General features: G+C 36.5%; 1 protein-coding gene across 1 annotated transcript in view; it reads right to left on the bottom strand.

Moving 5' to 3' along the window:
• Positions 1-21,269, bottom strand: part of LOC136838622 (acetylcholine receptor subunit alpha-like) — a 1,263,360-nt gene that overhangs the window by 1,086,193 nt on the left and 155,898 nt on the right. Inside the window, exon 2 of the mRNA XM_067103898.1 lies at positions 3,609-3,658. The gene's annotated coding sequence lies outside the window, so the exon portion shown is untranslated. The remainder of the gene's footprint in view (positions 1-3,608; positions 3,659-21,269) is intronic.

The raw sequence follows: 21,269 nt of genomic DNA, 5'->3' as shown, positions 1-21,269 counted from the left end.
AGGGAGACTGAAGAAAGGAAGTGAGAATAGAAAGGAAGTAAAAGGCTAAAAATTGGCTGCATCTAAGGACAGAAGGACAATGCAAATTGCTTGCAGTAATACCTTCTGTCTTATCTTGCAACACCAAACACGGGCTGCTACTTGCAAGATCGCCTCCAGCTCCCGAAAATTCTGGCATACAATCACACACGCACACACACTCCCAGAGAGAGCAGACGTTACATAAACTCGGTCAACTAGACCTGCAAACATCTACAGAACAGAGATTATTTAAAATCTCTCAGCAAATTATATTTAAACATAAATAAGACAAGCCAGAGTTTCCCTAACATCTTACTAAACAATTAAAATCTCAAAAATAAGCGTCTACGTGAAATTAACGTATCTGACTAAAGTTTATAACATTATCGTGAATTATAAAATTCATCTTTTAGTTTATACTTTGGTGTGTGGTATTTTTCTTAATTAAAGTGTTTTAATTAATATTGCTCAACAGCAACCCTTCGTAAAGAAAAAAATGACCAAAGACTAGTTAATCTTTTTGTGTTGTGGGGAAAACGGGGTTTATAACTTTAATAGGTTTACAAGCATCTGGAAAAGATGGAGGCAACAGACCATAAAAATTTTACTTGTGCTTTATGGAAGCAGCTGAGGTTTCATGAAAATCCGAGGAAGCAGATCAGACATGGATTTATCACCATAAAGAGCATAAGGCTGGGCTGAAAAAGAGCACTCCAACTAAGCTATTTGGTTCATCTCGTGAAATGTAAGTTTTTATTGATCATCTGTGGACAATTGTGATATGCCGCTAAAAACCGTGTACGCTCCATTCAACTATAAGTGGGAATATACAGTACAAGATTCTCAGCTATACCATTATAAATATTATCATCAAAATTTAACAGTATCAGTTAATAACTTTCTGGAGCTTTTGAGTCAAAGGTCTTTTCACTGCAACATCAGTGGTGTGCACAGCGAAACGATCGGAAAACTTCCAGGCATGCTATACAAAATTAATATTGACATAACAAGGCTGCTTAATATTACTTATATCATCTCTGCTGTTAACGCCACCAGATTTTGTTCTTAAGTGTAGTTCTCATCCGACTCTTTCAGGCTCTGTTGGAACTTTTCAATTTTTGTCCTTGTTTGCTACATGCCAGGGTCGTCAACTGTAGACCTTACCCACCTCTTTATCCAGGCTTGGAACAAGCATTAGCGTACAAACGAACACAGTAGACCTCAAAACACTGTTGCGCATTTGATAAACATCACTGGGGAAAAATCACTTCCCTGTTTCTTCTAAAGTTAAAGATTCCTGGTTGAGATGATGCCCTTCGTACCTTCTGGAGCATTTTATCGTAAACCTTTTCTTTAAGACGGCAATAAGATATTTTATGGAATCTCCGTTTAAACATTTTTAACGAACCGGTTCCATTCCACCAACCTGTCTCCGTTTATGCCTTTTCTCAGATGACAATATAACTTGTTTTTACACTATAAGAAGGAAAACCTCCAACGCCCACACGCCTGCATGAAACTATCAGAATATCTTTACACCTACGAAACTCTACAGGCAGTAAACCAGAAAGTTTCCACCGTCTGACTTTTCGCCAAAAATTAGGGATGAAGAACTTTCAGCAACAAAATCCAACATTAGTTCGGTCCGAAGATTAAAGTTGCAAACTTCTTGTTAGAATAACGCTGAAGTGAGGAAATTTAATGATCTCTTAATCATATTCTTCCAACGGGATTAAAAAAAGTTTTGCCTGCTGCCGAAATATAACAAAGACGGGATAAGTTCACTCATTCTGTCTCTCATCCTCCCCCTTAAATATTGCGTACTTAGTGGCTTGTGAAACAAGACTGAATTTCTATCAAGGGATACAGATATTATATATATATATATATATATATATATATATATATATATATATATATATATATATATATATATATATATATATATATATATATATATATACATATACATATATATACATATATATATATTTACTTGTATAACTCAACAGAAGATAAGAACAAGTTTGGAAATATTTTCTTTATTCCAACTAGTCATTTGAGTTTAAGGTAAGTTTATAAATTTCGGAGCCATTCCTTAAAAAACTTTTTATGAGAATAAAACAAATAAACAAAGAGAATGAGGATATATTCCAAATAATTATATTAATGGAATTCTCTTTCCCGCAAGACTTCTATAAACAGGACTAAAATGCGTTTATGCGGCATCTTCTAGGCCACTGCTGCAAAATCATAAAATCTATCTCTCTCTCTCTCTCTCTCTCTCTCTCTCTCTCTCTCTCTCTCTCTCTCTCTCTCTCTCTCAACATACGAAGACTCGATGACCTGGAAAAGGTATGAAATTATTGCAAAAGCAGGGGCCAGATGGGTACTGATCCGAAAACTACAAATGTGCTCAAAACTTTTAGCTTACAAAAAAATTTTTCTTCACTTTATTTAAGCAACGATGAAGAGTATCAGAAAGAATATCTTAAAGGATATCTTACGAACGGTTTCACACCGGTGGAGTGAGAATTACCTCGTCGAAGTCCTCAAGACGAAGCAATAAACACACACATTCTCTCTCTCTCTCTCTCTCTCTCTCTCTCTCTCTCTCTCTCTCTCTCTCAGGAAGAATCACACTGCGACTCACAACAACCGACTAACAAACAGATATATAATTCACAGCTTAAGTCAACAGAGGCATACTGGATTTCATGGATTTCAGGGAAAGTGTTCATTCGTCACTCTTGGTCCGGTTAGAAGGCAATAACACTGGCCGTCCATCGTCCAGTTGTGAGCTACATACGCTACCAGAGAGAGAGAGAGAGAGAGAGAGAGAGAGAGAGAGAGAGAGAGAGAGAGAGAGAGAGAGAGAGAGAATCATTAATTTAACCTACCATCACAACAACTTTGGTCATCCGCGACCAGAGAGCGAGAGAGCTCTATTCCTGACATAATGCAATTTCAACGTGACTTGCAAAGAATGTCTTGCCTTTTATTACAACTAGCAAGTATTCTAATTCAATTTAATTCAACAGTATTAAAAATTCATGACATTTCCCTTCTTTTAGGAGTCCTTAAAAATCATGAGCATCAGGTTCAATTATGCACGTCGAGGATTTCATCAGCAATCTCTATAGAGAGAGAGAGAGAGAGAGAGAGAGAGAGAGAGAGAGAGAGAGAGAGAGAGAGAGAGAGAGAGAGAGAGAATTTGGTTCGATCTGGTAAATTCCCCAAAATCAGTAACTCTGGTAATGTAATCATATTTGGGGGAAAAGGCTCAGAGAAACGGCTACAAACTAAAATGCTTAATCCACTATGCCACCAAGTGGGATGTAGGTCTATTTAAACCATATGAATTCAGATGCAATTGGCTTGATCAGGGATAGACCAATACCTGCCATTGCTTTTAGGCTAGAAACTGATAATACTATACACACACACACACACATATATATATATATATATATATATATATATATATATATATATATATATATATATATATATATATATATATATATATATTTCCATATAATTACAATTCAAACTTATTATACATAATTGCACATATCATTACATACCTGTATAAGGAAAAGCAGTGTACTTAACCAAGCATAGCTGGCTGCAGTTACTGAAAAAAGAGGAAAAAGAAAAACGCTGAAAACGACGAAATATGAAATATCTTCCCTCCCAGCAAACAGCTGCAAAATGCATTTCAACAAAATGGAAAACCCAAAGTCCATTAAAGCAAAAACTTACTAGAATTCTCGCGTGAATTCCATTCACAAGAGCAATGGCAGGCTGAATTACTCCGTTACCGAAGTTTAATTCAAATACTTTTGCAGCTCATAACTTTGCCCTTCATATTACTTGTCATAAGCAGAGAAGACTATTTCTGAAATTATTATAATTCTCAAATGGAAGTATAGAAAATAATTAAATAATTACAACTGCGTGTTCCCTTAGAACTTCTATTAATCACCAAGATATGAACGTCAGTTCCTTATTGGAAACTTTTTAAAATGCTATACCAAAGCTGCCAGTCTATCTATTTATTATATATATATATATATATATATATATATATATATATATATATATATATATATATATATATATATATATTTTACACATATTCGTCCGTGTGTGTGTGTGTGTGTGTAAAACCCCAAACCTCTTCAGATAAGAGAAGTGGCGCCACAGGAAAAAAAAAAATCAAGATAATGGTTAACACCACATTCATACTGCATATGCTATTTCGTGGATAAGCCTTCAAATGCAGAAAACTTCCACAATAACAGTAGCACCATGCTCTTACTAATAATGTTCAACAACAGTGTGTCTAAACCCCTCGTGGCGTTCACCTAAGCCACGCTCGCTCTTTTGTGGTTCCCTAATGCTGATGCCCTTCCTTTCCAAAACCATTTCAAATTCGGCTATCCAGCACTTTTTAGGCCGTCTTCTTCATATTTCACTTGTAACACTTCCAAATTATGTATTTTTTTCATCAGCTGATTGTTCTGTGTTCTTTCCACTAGACTGAACCATCTCTAAAACACCTTGCTAACTTTTTCATCACTTAAACATAGTTCCATATCTCTTACTCTTCCGTTTTTCATCCTCCTCATATGTCACACAAACAATTCATTTTAAAAGTTTCAATCTATTTTACTTTCATTTACATTGAACATCAAAGATTCACTTCCATTAAAGCGAGCTATACCAGTAATTCCTTTATAGATTCCAACCTTGGCTTCCATAAAATTGCTTGTTCTCTTTCGACTTCTCTGTACATAGCCTGTGATTTTTCTGCATCCATTTTTTTTTAACTATGCCAGCCTCCCATAGATTTATTCCCCAATATTCAATAAATCAATAGACCCTACTAACATTAAGATTTAAAATTCTCTCACTGGTTTCGGTAGTTCCTCTTCGTTGTCTTCATTAACTCCCGTTGCCAACCGCACATCTATTCTATCCCCCACTCACGACCCATTTTCTTTCCCTGAATACTGCATATACTTGTTTCTGATTTCTTCCATCGCTCTCTCTTCAAAAATATTACACACCCCCATGTGACAAAATACACCCTAGTCTCAGAATCACTTTTACACCACACCAGTAGGCCTCCTGTTTAATTATTCTGCTTCGCTCTCATCATAAAAACTACTACATCGTCCTCAACAGATTATTCTTTATGCTACTATATCACCTCAACACCTCTCTGCATATTTTTTTTTGCCATCGTAGTCTTTATTTACGTCAGTGTATATTATGCATTATTTTTGCACTTCACTTTTAAACATCCTACACAACTGTTTCATAAATGCTTAATCCATGAACCCAGTTTCTTGTTTCATCCTTACTGTTTCTGTCGACTATCTCAATTTCTCGGTCAAAATCCCAAAATGCACTTCTCCTGTTAAACCAAGTAATGTTAAGGCCCCTAATTTTTCTTTCTTACAAGTTCCGCTATCACAGTATCTTTACACAAAATGCATATTATTCCTTTCAATCATTTCTTTGCAACATGTCATTCATTAAGACATACCTTCCACACCACGGTCAACCACTAAATCACCCTTATAATCCAATCAGCTCCTGGGGTCTTTTTATTCTTAAACCTCTCGTCTGCCATAATTAATACTCAATATTCACTTCCGAAAGCATTCTAAAAGTGACACTAAACCCATCTCCTCTTGTGTTGTCAGCCCTGCCTGTCTTCTACCTGTGTTTATAAAATCTTTAAAACACTCGCCCAATCAAACCAGGAATGCATTTTCTGTAGACAGTATCTCTCCTATTGTATACTTTATTTTGTATATCATTTATTCATTAAACTACGTATATATATATATATATATATATATATATATATATATATATATATATATATATATATATATATATATATATATATATATATATATAGTGTGTGTGTGGTAATTGTAATAAACACAATGCATTTGTCACTATAAAGCCTGAGATCCAAATGTAGGGCATAAGAGTATTCTGATGTCTGGTCACGTTGCCGACCTGACCACGTCGTGACCTCGTTTTGATACTCTGGATGGGAGTTCGAACCCTGCTACCGGACATCAAAATTACTACATATTTCTTGCATTCAAATCTAAGGCTTTGTAGTGATAAACATATCCAAAAAATGTGAGGAATTCGAGAACTTAAGAGGTAATTGTGGCTATTACAGTTGTATGCGTATGTGGTAAAACGTGGCCAACAGATTCTACATATATATGCGTACACACACACACACACACACACACACACACACACACACACATATATATATATATATATATATATATATATATATATATATATATATATATATATATATATATATATATATAATGTACATATACATATGTATATATGTGTGTGTATGAAATATAAAAACACCATTTCATGCTTCTCAGTTATCAATAGAAGGATCCACAGTAATACTCTTGTTTAGAAAGAAGAAATGTGTCTGGAAGAATATTTACAGATCTTAAAGCTTTCGTCCATCCTTCTGTGGACTTGATAGGAAGACGAAATCTATTTGTAAAATTGCCTTTCGTCAATCCTTTTCCGGACTTGATCAAGTCCATAAAAGGATGGACGAAAGCCAATTTTACAAATAAATTTCGTCTTCCTAAGCAAGAGTATTGCTGTGGATCCTTCTATTGATATAGGTTACATATATATATATATATATATATATATATATATATATATATATATATATATATATATATATATATATATATATAATATATATATATATATATATATATATATAAATATAATATATATATATATATATATATATATATATATATATATATAATATACACACACACACATATATATATATATACATATATATATATATATATATATATATATATATATATATATATATATATATATATATTGCTAGGGGAGGGCAAGAATAGTGGAATCACAACAGCATGGTAATAAAGAGATTGGGTGGAGAGGTGATGGGAAAGACATCGAGAAAGAAACCTCCTAACGATAAGGAAACCTGATGGTGGAATGATGAAGTGACAGAGGTGGTGAAAGCCAAAAAAGATGCAAAAAAGATCTGGGAAAAGTATGGACAGCAAGATGATAAGGAGAGGTACCAAAGACATAAGAAACAAGTAAAGAAGGCAGTTGCACAAGAAAAGGCAAGAGCATTAGATGACAAGTACAGTACGAAGAGCTGGAAACACCTAAGGGGGAGGGAAAAATTCACAGAATTGCAAAGTCGAGGGACAAGAACACCAAAGACTACTCCCATATAAAACAGGTTATGGATGGGAATGGAATAGTTTTATGCAACGAGGATAAGATAAAGAAGAGGTGGAAAGAATATTATGAACACCTGTTAAATGAAGAAAGTCCTAGAAAATTCTTTGAAGATGGATTCCAGAACCTTGGTATGACGCATATTATTAGCAGGAATGAAGTAAAGAAGGCACTAAACATGAAAAATGGTAAAGCAATAGGACCAGATGGAATTCCTGCAGAGGTGTGGAATTGCCTGGGAGAAGAAGGTATAGACATGTTGTGGGACCTAGGAAGGAAAATATAGTCAGGAAAACATACCAAAAGAATGGAGAGAAAGCTTTATTGTGCCTATCTATAGAAAGAAGGGTGACATCCAGGACTGTGCAAACTACAAGGGAATAAAGCTAATGTCTCACACCATGAAAATCTGGGAAAGAATAACAGATCAAAGAATTAGAGAAGAAACATTTGTAGGTGAAGAACAGTTTGGTTTCATGCCAGAAATAGGAAAGACAGATGCAATGTCTGCCCTCTGACAGATGATGGAAAAACACCGGGGAAAGCAGAAAGGACTGGACATAGTATTCATAGCTCTGGAAACGGCATATGATAGAGTCCCACGCCAAGAGGTTTGAGGTGTATGCGAGCAAAAGGAACACCGGAGAAGTATGTGAGGTTGGTCCAAGATATGTATGAAGGAGCAAAAACGCAGGTTAGAAGCAGTGTTGGGTTAATTGAATGGATACCAGTAAGAGCTGGTTTAATCAGGGATCTGTTTCAAGTCCATATCTTTTTGACCTGATAATGGATGTGCTATCTCAAGGAGTAAGAGATCAATCCCCCTGGTGCATGTTGTTTGCTGATGACATCGTGTTATGCAGCACCAACACCGTCAAAACTAGAGCAATGGAGGAAGGTACTGGAAGAAAGATGATTAAAGATCATTAGGAAGGGACAAGGTTGAACCGAGTAGAAAAATTTATGTATCTTTGTTCAACAGTGGCTGATGATGGAAATTTGTAAGTAGAAATATCACACAAAGTGCAGGCTGCATGAAAAAATTGAAGAAAGATATCAGGTGCCTTGTGCGACCGCAGAATTAACATAAAGGTTAAAGGAAGAGTATATAGGACAGTAGTGAGATCAGCTTTGATGTATGGAGCAGAAACATGGCCGGTAAAGACAGTTACAAGAGAAGAAATTGGATGAGGTAGAGATGCAATTGCTCAGGTGGATGTGTGGATTAACAAAAATGGACAGGATCAAGAATCAAAGAATAAGAGGAACTACTAAAGTCCTAGAACTATCAAAGAAGGCCCAGGAAAGAAGACTGCAGTGGTATGGCCAAGTGATGAGAAGGGATGCGACATATGCAGGGCGGAGAGTGATGCAGATGGAGGTGCCTGGTGGGAGAGCAAGAGGAAAACCGAAGCGAAGGTGGATGGATGTACGATGTAGTTAGAGAAGACTTGAGAGACAAACAATTGTCAGAGGACGATGTGTTTGACCGAGCCAGGTGGAGGAAAGCTGTCAGAAACATTGACCCCACATAGAAGTGGAAAAGATGCCGTATATATATATATATATATATATATATATATATATATATATATATATATATATATATATATATATATATATATATATATATATATATATATATATATATATATACATACATATACGTGTATATATATGTATACATACATGCATATATACATACATATATATATATATATATATATATATATATATATATATATATATATGAAATTTTTTATCACACCGTGATTTATATACAACCACGAAGCTACTAATGTCGCTTAATATCAAATTCACGCTACCTCGGGGAGTATCCCGATAGGAATTATCACCGAAGGGAATTTATAAGTGATAAATGGATTGGTACTGCCGGGTCGGGATGAGTATCCCGATAGGGGAATTATCACCGAAGGGAATTTATAAGTGATAAATGGATTGTACTGCCGGGTGGCGATCGCCACCCGGCAGTATCAATCCATTTATCACTTATAAATCCCTTCGAATGATTTATTGCCACCCGGCAGTACCAATCCATTTATCACTTATAAATTCCCCTTCGGTGATAATTCCCTACCGGGATACTCCCGAGGTAGCGTGAATTTGATATTAAGCGACATTTGTAGTTTCATGATTATATATATATATATATATATATATATATATATATATATATATATATATATATACACATATATATATACATATATATACATATACATCGTAACTATGATGGTGGCAAAGCCTTTGCAGTTACATATCTAAACAATGCAAAAAAAAAAAAAAAATAAGAATATATATGAACGGTCTATTATAACAAATAGACACGGTACTACTCTTCAAAAGATTGGTCGGAAAAGTAAACAGCAGTTTTATCTTTAGGCGAGAAGGGATTTGCAAAGGTCAGGTAATCACGAGATATAGGATATAGGTATATTAGTCCTCCGCCAATCATCAATGGGTTCCGTGGAAGTAAACCATGCATCCTAGATATTGTTCTATTTTTCCCCTAACAAAATCAGGACAGTATCAAATGTATGATTCTTTTTTTATCAACAAGTACTCATATACAATACAAAAATATAGTATTCACCCAAGGTTTTAATAATGTTTTATGATATCTAAAACAATATGCAAAAATTGTTAAGATTCGTTTTCTATGAAGTTTACTTATCTCTGTGGAATCTTTAATCATTAAAAAATCTGGGAATGAAAATGTTTACAAACGATCCGTAAATTATGGACCTCAAAATCCTGCTACTTCATTGTTACAGATAGTTCAAATTAATGAACAAAATATTATAGTATACATACGTCCACAGAACACTTTTTGAAGGAATCTGATATTCCTATCTTTAGGACACACAGCATAAGGCTGATTACTTTTCTAGACCGACCGAGGGACAGTGCATTCATCCACAATACACCATTGTTCTGTTTTCATTTTCCTAATCTGAATGGCTAACAGTAAGACTCAGGTCTTACTGTGCTGATCTCGCGACGCTCTACATTCAAGAATTCTTAATCAATAAAATCATATCGAACTGGAAATGGATCTAAAAGTGTATGTCAACTTGTCAACATAAAAGAAATCTAGGTCAAATGTGATGTACAAGTCCTCACTATGTCGAACCAAACAATGTTATGTAAAGTAAAGAGGAGTTCTGTTAGTCATTAGTACCACACCAAACCAAACATATTCTTTAAAAATAAAACAATACCTATAAGTTATTTTCTACTCAGTCAAACAAGCCGTTCTTATCCATAAACAATACAGATATGGAATTCCCGAATCCGGCGACATTTTACTGTAACAACCAGTGATATAAACCTGAGGAAAATATTTGTCTTTATCCCTTACGCATTATCTCACCACAGTACTGGCATTAAAGAATTTAACAACATGCTTAATAGTATTAAATGTGATCAAATGTAGGCCTCATGTCAAACGTCTTCCCACAAACGGCACTGTAGAACAGTATGTAAGCGTTATTTTAGCCAGACCACTCACAAGTACAGACTATTAGTAATCCCCATATTTCCTAAAAGTCATATTCTTCGCTAGCTCGTCCTTCCACCGCCTCTCAAAGATGTCAAGAGAAAATTGGGAGGAGACCATCTTGACACCAACGTGCCCTTTGTCTTTCCATCCCATAAAGTTAATAACAAAGATCCAATCACAACAGCGATGACATACAATGTCTTTTCACTCCATCTATTATTTTTCAATTAAGCTGCACGATCAAAGTCCTTTATTCTGAAGCAGCCGAAATGGTGGGGGCGGGGGCGGGGCGGGGGTGAGTACGGGGGAGGTTGCTAAAGCGGATTACGCCCGAACTGAATTGGAAATATTGACTGCTAACCCGACCTTACCACTCCACACCCAGCCCCTCGCTAGACTTTTTTTTTTCTCTCTTTCTCTCTCTCTTTTCCCCCAGCTTCCCCCGCGGAAAACAGGTCCGCATATTTTTCGTGTCTTCTTGACCGTAAAAACACTAAAATAAAATTATACAAATGACGGCCAATGCCGACAATGAAAGTTTGCTACTCCTCACGAAACCTTATTCTAATTTTTCTTTTTTACTAGTTTAGAGACATTGTTCAATTTTTTCCACGCGCTGCACTGCTAGAGGAAAAACGTGTTAATCACAAAGAGGCAACTTGAACATTTACGTAACCGGGAACTCATATTACACGAAAAAAGGTAAATTAATGAAAAAAATGACGTCTTGAAAAATGGGCTAGTACACCAGTATCTTTATGAATGAATACAATTATGAGGAGGAAAATTACTCTTTTCTCTACAAGGGTACTACAGAGAGAGAGAGAGAGAGAGAGAGAGAGAGAGAGAGAGAGAGAGAGAGAGAGAGAGAGAGAGGGTAAAACTTCTTTTATGGTTAAATTACTGCTTACTCAAAGACTTCCATATTGAAGCCCCAAAAAATGATTAGACAACTCGGTCTCCTGGGAATATTTAGACAATGAGACAAAGCAGATAACAACGAGACGAATTCATAAAGCAGCCGAGCTCGGATTACTGACCGCAAGCGGTTTACCTGAGAAACAGTAAAGAAATTTCCATAAATTCTACACTCCTTCTTGACATGAAGGTGTACCATTGATTAACGGCCTCCTTAAGAGGCGACGTCTTAGGGTCAGTTGTCTTTAAACTGGAAGCTGGATGTAAGAATGGTGCGGCAATGATTATCAAGGCAAAGCTACAATATGTATGTTGGCCTATACTTATACAAACATTGCAAGCTTCCTCTCTTGTTCTCAGCAGACACATCAACTTTAGTTTCACAAGCATATGGAACTAGCTTACGGTTTCGCTACTAATTACCAAGAGATAGCGGTTCTTCATTGGCGGGGTAGGTAGAGCTTTCGGCTAGCACGCTGTTGGCCCAGCGTTCGACTCTCCGAGCGGCCAACAAGCTGTAGGTCCCGTTGCTAGGTAACCTAATCTAATCCTTCGGGCCAGCCCTAGGAGAGCTGTTAACCAGCTCAGTGGTCTGGTTAAACTAAGATATACTTTTAACCGAGAGATAGCACGAGCCTGCAACACAGTAAGAAAATATTTCCTATTTATAATGACAGAGATGTAATAACCCATGACTTTGATGTTAAAACTGCATACCTAAGTAATTTTTATCAAGTGCTCTGGGTTTTTTGACGCTGGACACCGTTTATATAAATTATTCTTCATTTACATAAATAACCCACTACTTATTATTATTATTATCATTATTATTATTATTATTATTATTATTATTATTATTATTATTATTATTATTATTATTATTATAGGGAAAGGAAGACTGCTGCATTTCCATCCCCCATTCCCTCCCCCACGCCCGCCTCCAACAGGGAAAGCAGCCCGGTACAGAAAAAATACAGAAATACAGAATAAACTATGTAAGAAGCAAAACAAAATAATAAATACATAGAATCTACTTGTCCCTTTTATCAATGTATACAGTACACATGTGTCTTCATTAGCCATAACGACCTCTCTACCTTCTCGACTTTCATGTTCTTGTTGGATACGCTTAGCACAACAAACTTATATCCGAGTAGGAAAAATGCAAATAAACTTTCTCCTTCCGTGGCAGGACTGGAACCTATGCACAGAGGTTATAACAAGGACGCACTGATACGCCGCGCTACGAAGACGTATAGCTCATGCATACATGTCACCTTCGAATTCAAATACATTTTACCAAAGCTGACTTGAGCCATCTGCACCATCGTGCCATGACGTTTTGGCGGTTATTGCTTTTTAGGATGAAATATATACATAGTTGCCACTGGTCTCTTCAACCGGATATATATGTATTGAAATAGCCGCAGTGCCCTCCCAACTTCTCGAATTTTCCGCAAAGTTTCGGATACGCTTATCCTTAGAGAAGTAAAATAAAATTCTTTCACCTATGGCAGGATTTAAATCCAGCAGAGGTTGCAACAAGAACGCACTAATATGCCATGATGATACAAAATATGAAATGAAACTCATGTGACGCCGCTCAACAACAACAACAACAAAAAAGCATTTGTATTCACTTCAAGCTTCTGTGGTTCCTAGTGGAGTGGCGGGGGGTAGGGGGATACCCAAAACGCGGCGAATAAAACAATAGAAACATTTTTGAGGATAGGAGGCCTCCAAAAACCTAAAGAGACTTTTTCCATCAACTTTCTGCACAAGTGAAGATGACGTTTCTCCAAAGTTACTTCACAATCAAGTAAGGGAAAGATATGGAGGAGGGTATCCAAGGCTAGAGACCTAATAACAATCAAACTTTTGATTGTTATCATGAGACGGGATCGATGTAAACAGAGCAGCAGCAGCATCTCAATAAGCAAGCAGCTGGTTTTCTAGGGCGTAAATAATATAAGCAGCAATGGGCCTTTGACGTTAGTGAATAACGTCGGATACTATATTCCTGTGGTCACTGTATTGCCCATCAGCAACTACTCTTTGCAACCGATTACCCAAAAATTCAATAAGGATGCTATGAAATTTTTCCTCAAGCCCCTATCTGTCAGAGTTTGAAAACTAGGACCTCTACTGGGGTGGTCAAAAGCTGCCCTAAAGTCCATAAAAATCATAAGAAACTTCTAGAACAGAAACTAGGGATTCCTGTACAACAAGTGAAATTGCAAAAGCCAGGCTATAAACTAAGAAACAGTTGGTTACTGAGCATAGAAATTCAGACGTTTCGCCATGAGGCGTTCCAAAAATTTAAACAATACTTGAGCTTTGGGACTTCTGTAAAAATCAGTAGGGCATCAGTTACAAATCCCACGTTTAGTAAAGGAGTAAAATTATTATTCTCCAACATGTTAAAAAGATAAAAAAAAAACTTCTAGGTAGCTTATGAAAAATGTAAGACAACATGGGAGCTACAGTAATGTTCAGTATTCACAAAAACGAAAAAAATACGTTTTGAACTTATCAGCATCAAGTAAGAGATGCTTAATTTTCCGGAACCGAAAACCTAAACGAGTCAGTTTATATTTAGAGCGAAAAAGTCAGCAATAAAGCAAAACTCCACTTACCCTCAAAAGCACCAGACAAAAGGTTTGCCGTCTACGAAGACCATTAAAAACACCCAACTATAAAGGAAGCCTTTAAATGAAATGGCTAAACTGATACACCAATTCACCTTTTTAACGGATTTTGGACAATGAACAAAAAATATGAGAGAAACATTACAAAAGCCGTAGCAAAACTGCACAATATACAGCACAAAATTACGATCCTGCAAAAGATATAGGACACAGGCTAACAAAGGTTTCATCGTCTTCAGTTCAGGTCACAGATAGACCGGATGGTATTGCCAGCTTTAACGACGTTCCAATTTGATAGCAATACTGCTGGCGAGGACACGACAAAGAGAGAGAGAGAGAGAGAGAGAGAGAGAGAGAGAGAGAGAGAGAGAGAGAGAGAGAGAGAGAGAGAGTTTAGACATAACAGGGTAGGTGAAATAAACCCATCATTGGTCAAGTCCAGGTCTCAAAATCCAAAAGTTCAATCTGATGGAAACTGCAAAGGAAAACAGAATCAATATAAGAATCGTTACTGAAAACACTGCAGAAATAAGAGGCAGTAAAGACACGCAGGCAACGCTCTCGATGCCGGAGAGATATGCAAAACTTACTAACAATTTATGGAGTGTGTCTTTCGTCCGGGGGCAGATCCAGACGTGGTATCTGCGCCGAATACGAAAGACGTGGCCATTTTCTCTCTCTGCCTTTGCCTGCCTAGCCTTTCATGTCTCATACGAATCGGATCATATTTCTATTTGGTCTAGCCTTATCTGGGAATCTTCTCTCTTCTCGAGAATATCAAGTTCTCCAGGCCGTTTTTGTACCACCTTAGGCATTAAAACTGCAACACTATATTCAAACGACAAAGAAAGTAACTGAAAAGAAAAAAGTCAATGGGAATAGAACGACAGAAGCCAGCACAAGAAAAATAATAACGTCCAACAGCATTTCCGAACTAATTTATGGGTTTCTGTCAACATCCAAAGACACTCCAGTGTCACCCGATGCCAATAAGCTTTTAAATTTCTTCTGTTATTTTTTATACCAACCTCCAATGGCACCAACAGGGCTATTTTGTCTATGCTCGAGCTTAGTTGATAAATGGGGTGGAAATGGTGGGGAGGGGGTAGTGACTGCAAAACGCCTTGCCAAGACATTTTCTGCATCTGAAATTCTCTCTCTCTCTCTCTCTCTCTCTCTCTCTCTCTCTCTCTCTCTCTCTCTCTCTTTCAGCTATTTCTCTCCGCTTCTCTCATTTTCAAACTTCTATTTTCCTCGGTGTTAAACTCTTATCCTTTCTGCTGCCTGAGTTGTCCTTTCCTTCCCTTGTTCTTTTCCCCGGTTCTCTTTACTCTCTTCTTCCTCCCTTCTGCGCGAGTCTTCGACCCCAACCATCTTTGGCAGTCGCCTAACTTTGCGTATATGAATAATTCAGGCCTATTCTGAAATATGAAAAACGGTTTTCGGATGAAGGAAACTGGGAGGTGTAAAAACTGTGAGAGAGAGAGAGAGAGAGAGAGAGAGAGAGAGAGAGAGAGAGAGAGAGAGAGAGAGAGAGAGAGAGAGAGATTAGTACATGCGAGGACTAAATGTAAAATTGTAAAAATAAGACTATAGGCCTAAACAGAGATAAATACGATACAAATAGTTTAATTTCTGTCAGAGAGTTGTACGAACAAAACTTCAAGTCTCCCAAGAGATAAAGTGGTAATATATGACAAACAAAAGAAACGGACGTAACGAAGCAACGACAGGAAAACATTAGGAAAAGTACAAACAAACTAACAAAATACAAGCCGAAGAAAAATACGTGAAAATAAAGACAGACAAAGCACCAAGTCCTCGCAGCAAACTGGTCTCACTTCCCGGTAGGTGGTCGCATCCAAAGCTATCAAACTAAGGCGCATGAAACCTTGTCTTTTTCGCACCAGGGAAACCACAAACGTTCTCAACCGAAAAGTCATTGGTTCGAGATGGAAACTGATTTTGCCTTCCATCTCGAATAGTACGTAACGACAAGGTCAAAAACACACTCCGATAATCAATGAAAAACACAAACAAGTGTTTAAATATGTATATATAAATATATATGCATAATTACATTTACACAAACACGTGTGTGTGTGTGTGTATACACACACACAATACATACATAAATATATATATATATATATATATATATATATATATATATATATATATATATATATATATATATATATATATATATATATATATATATATATATATATATATATACATATATATATATATATATATATATATATATATATATATAAACAACCAGAAGATTATTACGAGAGTAACAACTGCATTCTCCATGCATAGGTGACTGACTCAAATAATAAATGCGAAATTTATTGGCCATTAAAAGAAAACAATTCTGAAGCTCAAAGCCTATGTTACTCGAGCGTCTATATAGTTTTACAATTCACAGGTTTATGCATAATAATACACTAGCAACTGAACAAGAAATATGCTAAGATTTAACAACCTTGAGAGTTTGGGGTCAAACAAGTTTGTGCTACACTGTCATTGGAAGAAAATTTGAATGAAGAAAGCTCAGTTTTCAAAAAAACGGATATTGAGGTTGAAAGAAAGATAAACTGTGGGAGAAACTTGTTTGCACGTATGTTTTCACATGCGTATATCCTAGATTTGGTGCCCTGAGTCATTCTAGAGATCAATAATAGGCGATTACGTTAAACGGGCAATAGCACATTGCTCAACCAGGAAGGAAACGCGCAAGGAACTTGAAAGAGGTGCCCAAACACTAACCAATAATGGACATCGTGACAGCATGATCCAAGAGATCATCAGAGAGCACCTAGAAAAGGTGTGTACTGACCAAAGCAAGGAGGAAAAGGAAACAATAAACAAGAGATTATGATATGCCACCTCATCTCATACCACCCAAATTTTGAAGACGAGTGAGCAGCAACAATAAACATACTTAAAAAAGAGGCATTGTGTTGATTGAGCCATACCAGTTAAGAGTCCAAATATTGTATACAGCAAACTGAATATGACATCAACAACTATAATTAAAAGGCAGCACAACGAGAGCCGAAATGGAAAACAAGTCCCATTTGGTTTACAGATTTAAACGTCCAGAAGGTACGTGTCAGTCAGTACCCATCCAATCGCAACGCTATGACAACGATTCCAGGCCCGCAGAAACCAAGGATCAATCCATAAACACTAAATTGATCAACATGACCGGAAAACCAACAATTACAGAACCAACAGAAAATTCGTCGATTGAATATACAAATCAGAATCGACACAAACTCGTTATGAGGTAAGCCATTATAAATGCCAGATCACAACCAACATTAAGTATACTAAGGGACACAAATACAACAATACTATCTAGTGGCATCATCGCCATCAAGTAATAAAAGTGAGACGCACTCAAGGCAGCACAGAACAGAAAGGCCGGACCTTGACGGAAGAGGGCCCGAGGGCACAGGCAGCAACAGTAGGCTACATATGTCCACATCCAGAGAGGACCACGCCACTTCCAAACAGATAATTTAAGGACCCTTCACAATTTTATAAATAATCAACATAAGTAAATAACAGAGAACTTATTGTGAGCAAATTTCCGCTTGATACCAGAATTTTGTTCATAATAATTTGCATTGCAATTGAGTGTAAGAACTAGTTTTTAGGCGGAATAAAGGAGTCTACATATGCCTTATGACTATGTGTAGCACGACCTTGTACTGTTGAAATGCTGCGCGTTGCTGAGAAACAGCTGTAGAGTAAATGGAATCGAGAAACTGGTGTTTGTTTTCCGACAAATAAGAAGAGAAGTAGAGCTCGTAAATAAAATAGAAAAATTTAGTAGATAGCTGATCAACAATCAACTAGCCATAAAACTAAATAAATACCCGTGTGTGTATACACACACACACACACACACATACATACATATATATATATATATACAGTATATATATATATATATATATATATATATATATATATATATATATATATATAATATATATAATGTGTCTGTGAGAGTGTCTTTCATAACCAATGTGATTAACTGTCATATAACCAAGAAATGGAAGTGTGTTCATATCATCCCGCTTAAACCGAGACTAACAGCGTTTGTTTCCTTTGTAGTAGCCTGGTCGAAAGCATGGTGCCATTTATCTGGCTACCGAGAAGCTGACTCGCTCTGCGTTTCTGAAAATACATACGCTATACTCACTTAAATTTATGTTCGGCAATTAGGGTAGTTCACTTCCACCAGCAGGAACAGCAGAAGCATCGTAAGGATGGGACGGGAAGGTTGAGAATGAGATACATGGGGCCTGGTGTGGCGGGGTTTGGTCAGCCCACCCTCTCCACCCCAAAAATCCTTTCTAACACGGCATTTCCAGTGTGACCATTTGTTCAATGTAAATTGAAATCGAGTAGTATTAGAGAATGACGAGGTAGCGGCATTTTGTGTGTGTGTGTGTGTGTGTGAGAGAGGCAGAAAATTTCTAACGATATGTTTCGGCATTATGGTTACAAATGGATATAAATGGGAGTTAAATGAGGATCTACAACCATAAGGAATATCGGTTAAAAGCATAATTTGTTGCGTGTAACGGGATAAGGGACACGAGAGCCGAATGAGTGGGTAAGAAATCTTAACAGATTAGCTTTGTTACAGGCTAATGTTTTTCCGATATCGCAATGACCAGAATGACACATTATCTAAACTTGGCCTCTTTCAGTGAACCTACACATTATTAGTAGTGTACTGTACAAGTGCACATATGTATGTAAACAGCATCTATGGGTTTATGTGTGTATTACTGCAGATAAATTCTGCAACGCATAAAACTCACTAAACTTTCTTTTTTTTTTTGTATACAGCATTAAGAATCTACACACACACACACACACACACACACACACACACACACACACACATATATATATATATATATATATATATATATATATATATATATATATATATATATATATATATATATATATATATATATATATACAGGTATATATATATATATATATATATAAATATATATGTATATAATACAGAATTCTACTTTCAACAAAAAAGAGAAGAATGTGAACAAAATTTGAACTATCTATCTATCTATATATATATATATATATATATATATATATATATATATATATATATATATATATATATCAACGCAGCTCCTCTGTCATTATGTAGAGCTTTACTTCCGAGAAGATGAATGTTGAGATGGATAAAATTCATTTCTTAGTGTTATCATTTACTTAAGACTTGAGAGTAGGGGTAGCTTCTCCTGTTAGTGCATCATCTTCATAAGATTACGGTTTATGAGAAAAGATTGTTAAGCAAAGCTGCATGGGAGGACAAGGAGAAGAGTTAAAGAGCTGAATAGTTTAAACCCAGACTCAAGTCTAATTTTCTAATTACTATTCAGTCATTACGCGATGCTATCACCCTTAACCACAGGTCTTCACAAAATTTATACAACCTCATTTCTACTGCATTTCAGCCTCTCGGTCACCTTATTCTGTCAAAAGAATAGATAGAAAGGTTTCTAATGGGCTTTCCAGACTACACGGAGAATGTCTTACATCACGTAATTGGAGTGGTCTGTTTATTATGCTCTGTTCAAAAAGTTTTGGGGGTTGCGTCTTTGACTACAATGGAAGAACTTGATTAACAAGCAACGTGATTACATGCATAATGATATATTTGTATGTGTATACAAGCGCGCGCACGAGCACACACCAACACTATGTGTATATGTATACAAACACACATATATGTGTGTGTGTGTTGTGCTACAGGAATCCTGGGAAACAGTGATTTTACGAAGACTGCCCGTGTTCTTCGACGGCACTTGGCAGAGAATAGAAAGTCCTTCGAAAGAAATTTGCCAGTAATTATAGAGATGCTGACGATTGTCGATATTCGAGATTGTAACGGATCCTGGGAAAGAGAGTGATCTTGCGAAGAGTGTGCATGTCCTTCGAACAACATTTGGCAGTGATTACAAAAACGCTTAGTTGATTCCACTGACCTGTGAGAAGTGGTGTTTGCACTCTTATGGGTAAACCAACCGCGATTAGGTGTGAGAAATCAGGCTATCGTCAGCAGTTGGATCGAGGGCGACTAGGGATTATGTATGATGAATATACCCTTATGAAGAAGAATATGTATAATGAATGACGAAACTGTGATGTCGCTCAAAGTATGACGTTTCTGTGATGTCATGTACTTCCATTCATGCTTCTGAGAGAGAGAGAGAGAGAGAGAGAGAGAGAGAGAGAGAGAGAGAGAGAGAGAGAGAGAGAGGCCTACGGAGAAAAAGGAGAGCAGACAGCGCGATTGATACGAGTAGATTTCCAGTGTCATTCGAAGGACTTTCTAATCACTGCCAAGTGTCATCGAAGAACATGCACATTCTTCGTAAAATCACTCTGTTTCCAGGATCCATGTTACTACTGTATTTTCTAGTAACATCAGATCCATATGTAATGCTTTGAACGATAACCAAAGTCGTCACGTAATTCAACTTTCTAAAGACCCCAGAGGTACGACCAGTAAGAATCTAATAAAAAACAATTCGAAGGAAAATGATCTAGGGTGCATCTGACGCAGAATACAAAATCTACACAATTTTTAAACTTGATCAAAAGTTCAATATAACTAAAACACTGCGTTCAAGCTTCTGTATTAAAAGTATAATAAGCGAGGCTATGGCGAAATTCCTTAATTCTGAAAAATCTCGTAATTTCTAACGGCCGTACTAGTGATACTGCAGGATAGCTGAGCACATGTCATTCTGCCATTCACAATGCCA

The sequence above is a fragment of the Macrobrachium rosenbergii genome, chromosome 5 (genome assembly GCF_040412425.1).
Source record: "Macrobrachium rosenbergii isolate ZJJX-2024 chromosome 5, ASM4041242v1, whole genome shotgun sequence".
In the NCBI taxonomy this organism is placed as follows: domain Eukaryota; kingdom Metazoa; phylum Arthropoda; class Malacostraca; order Decapoda; family Palaemonidae; genus Macrobrachium; species Macrobrachium rosenbergii.
This window is presented reverse-complemented; position numbering and strand designations above follow the sequence as displayed.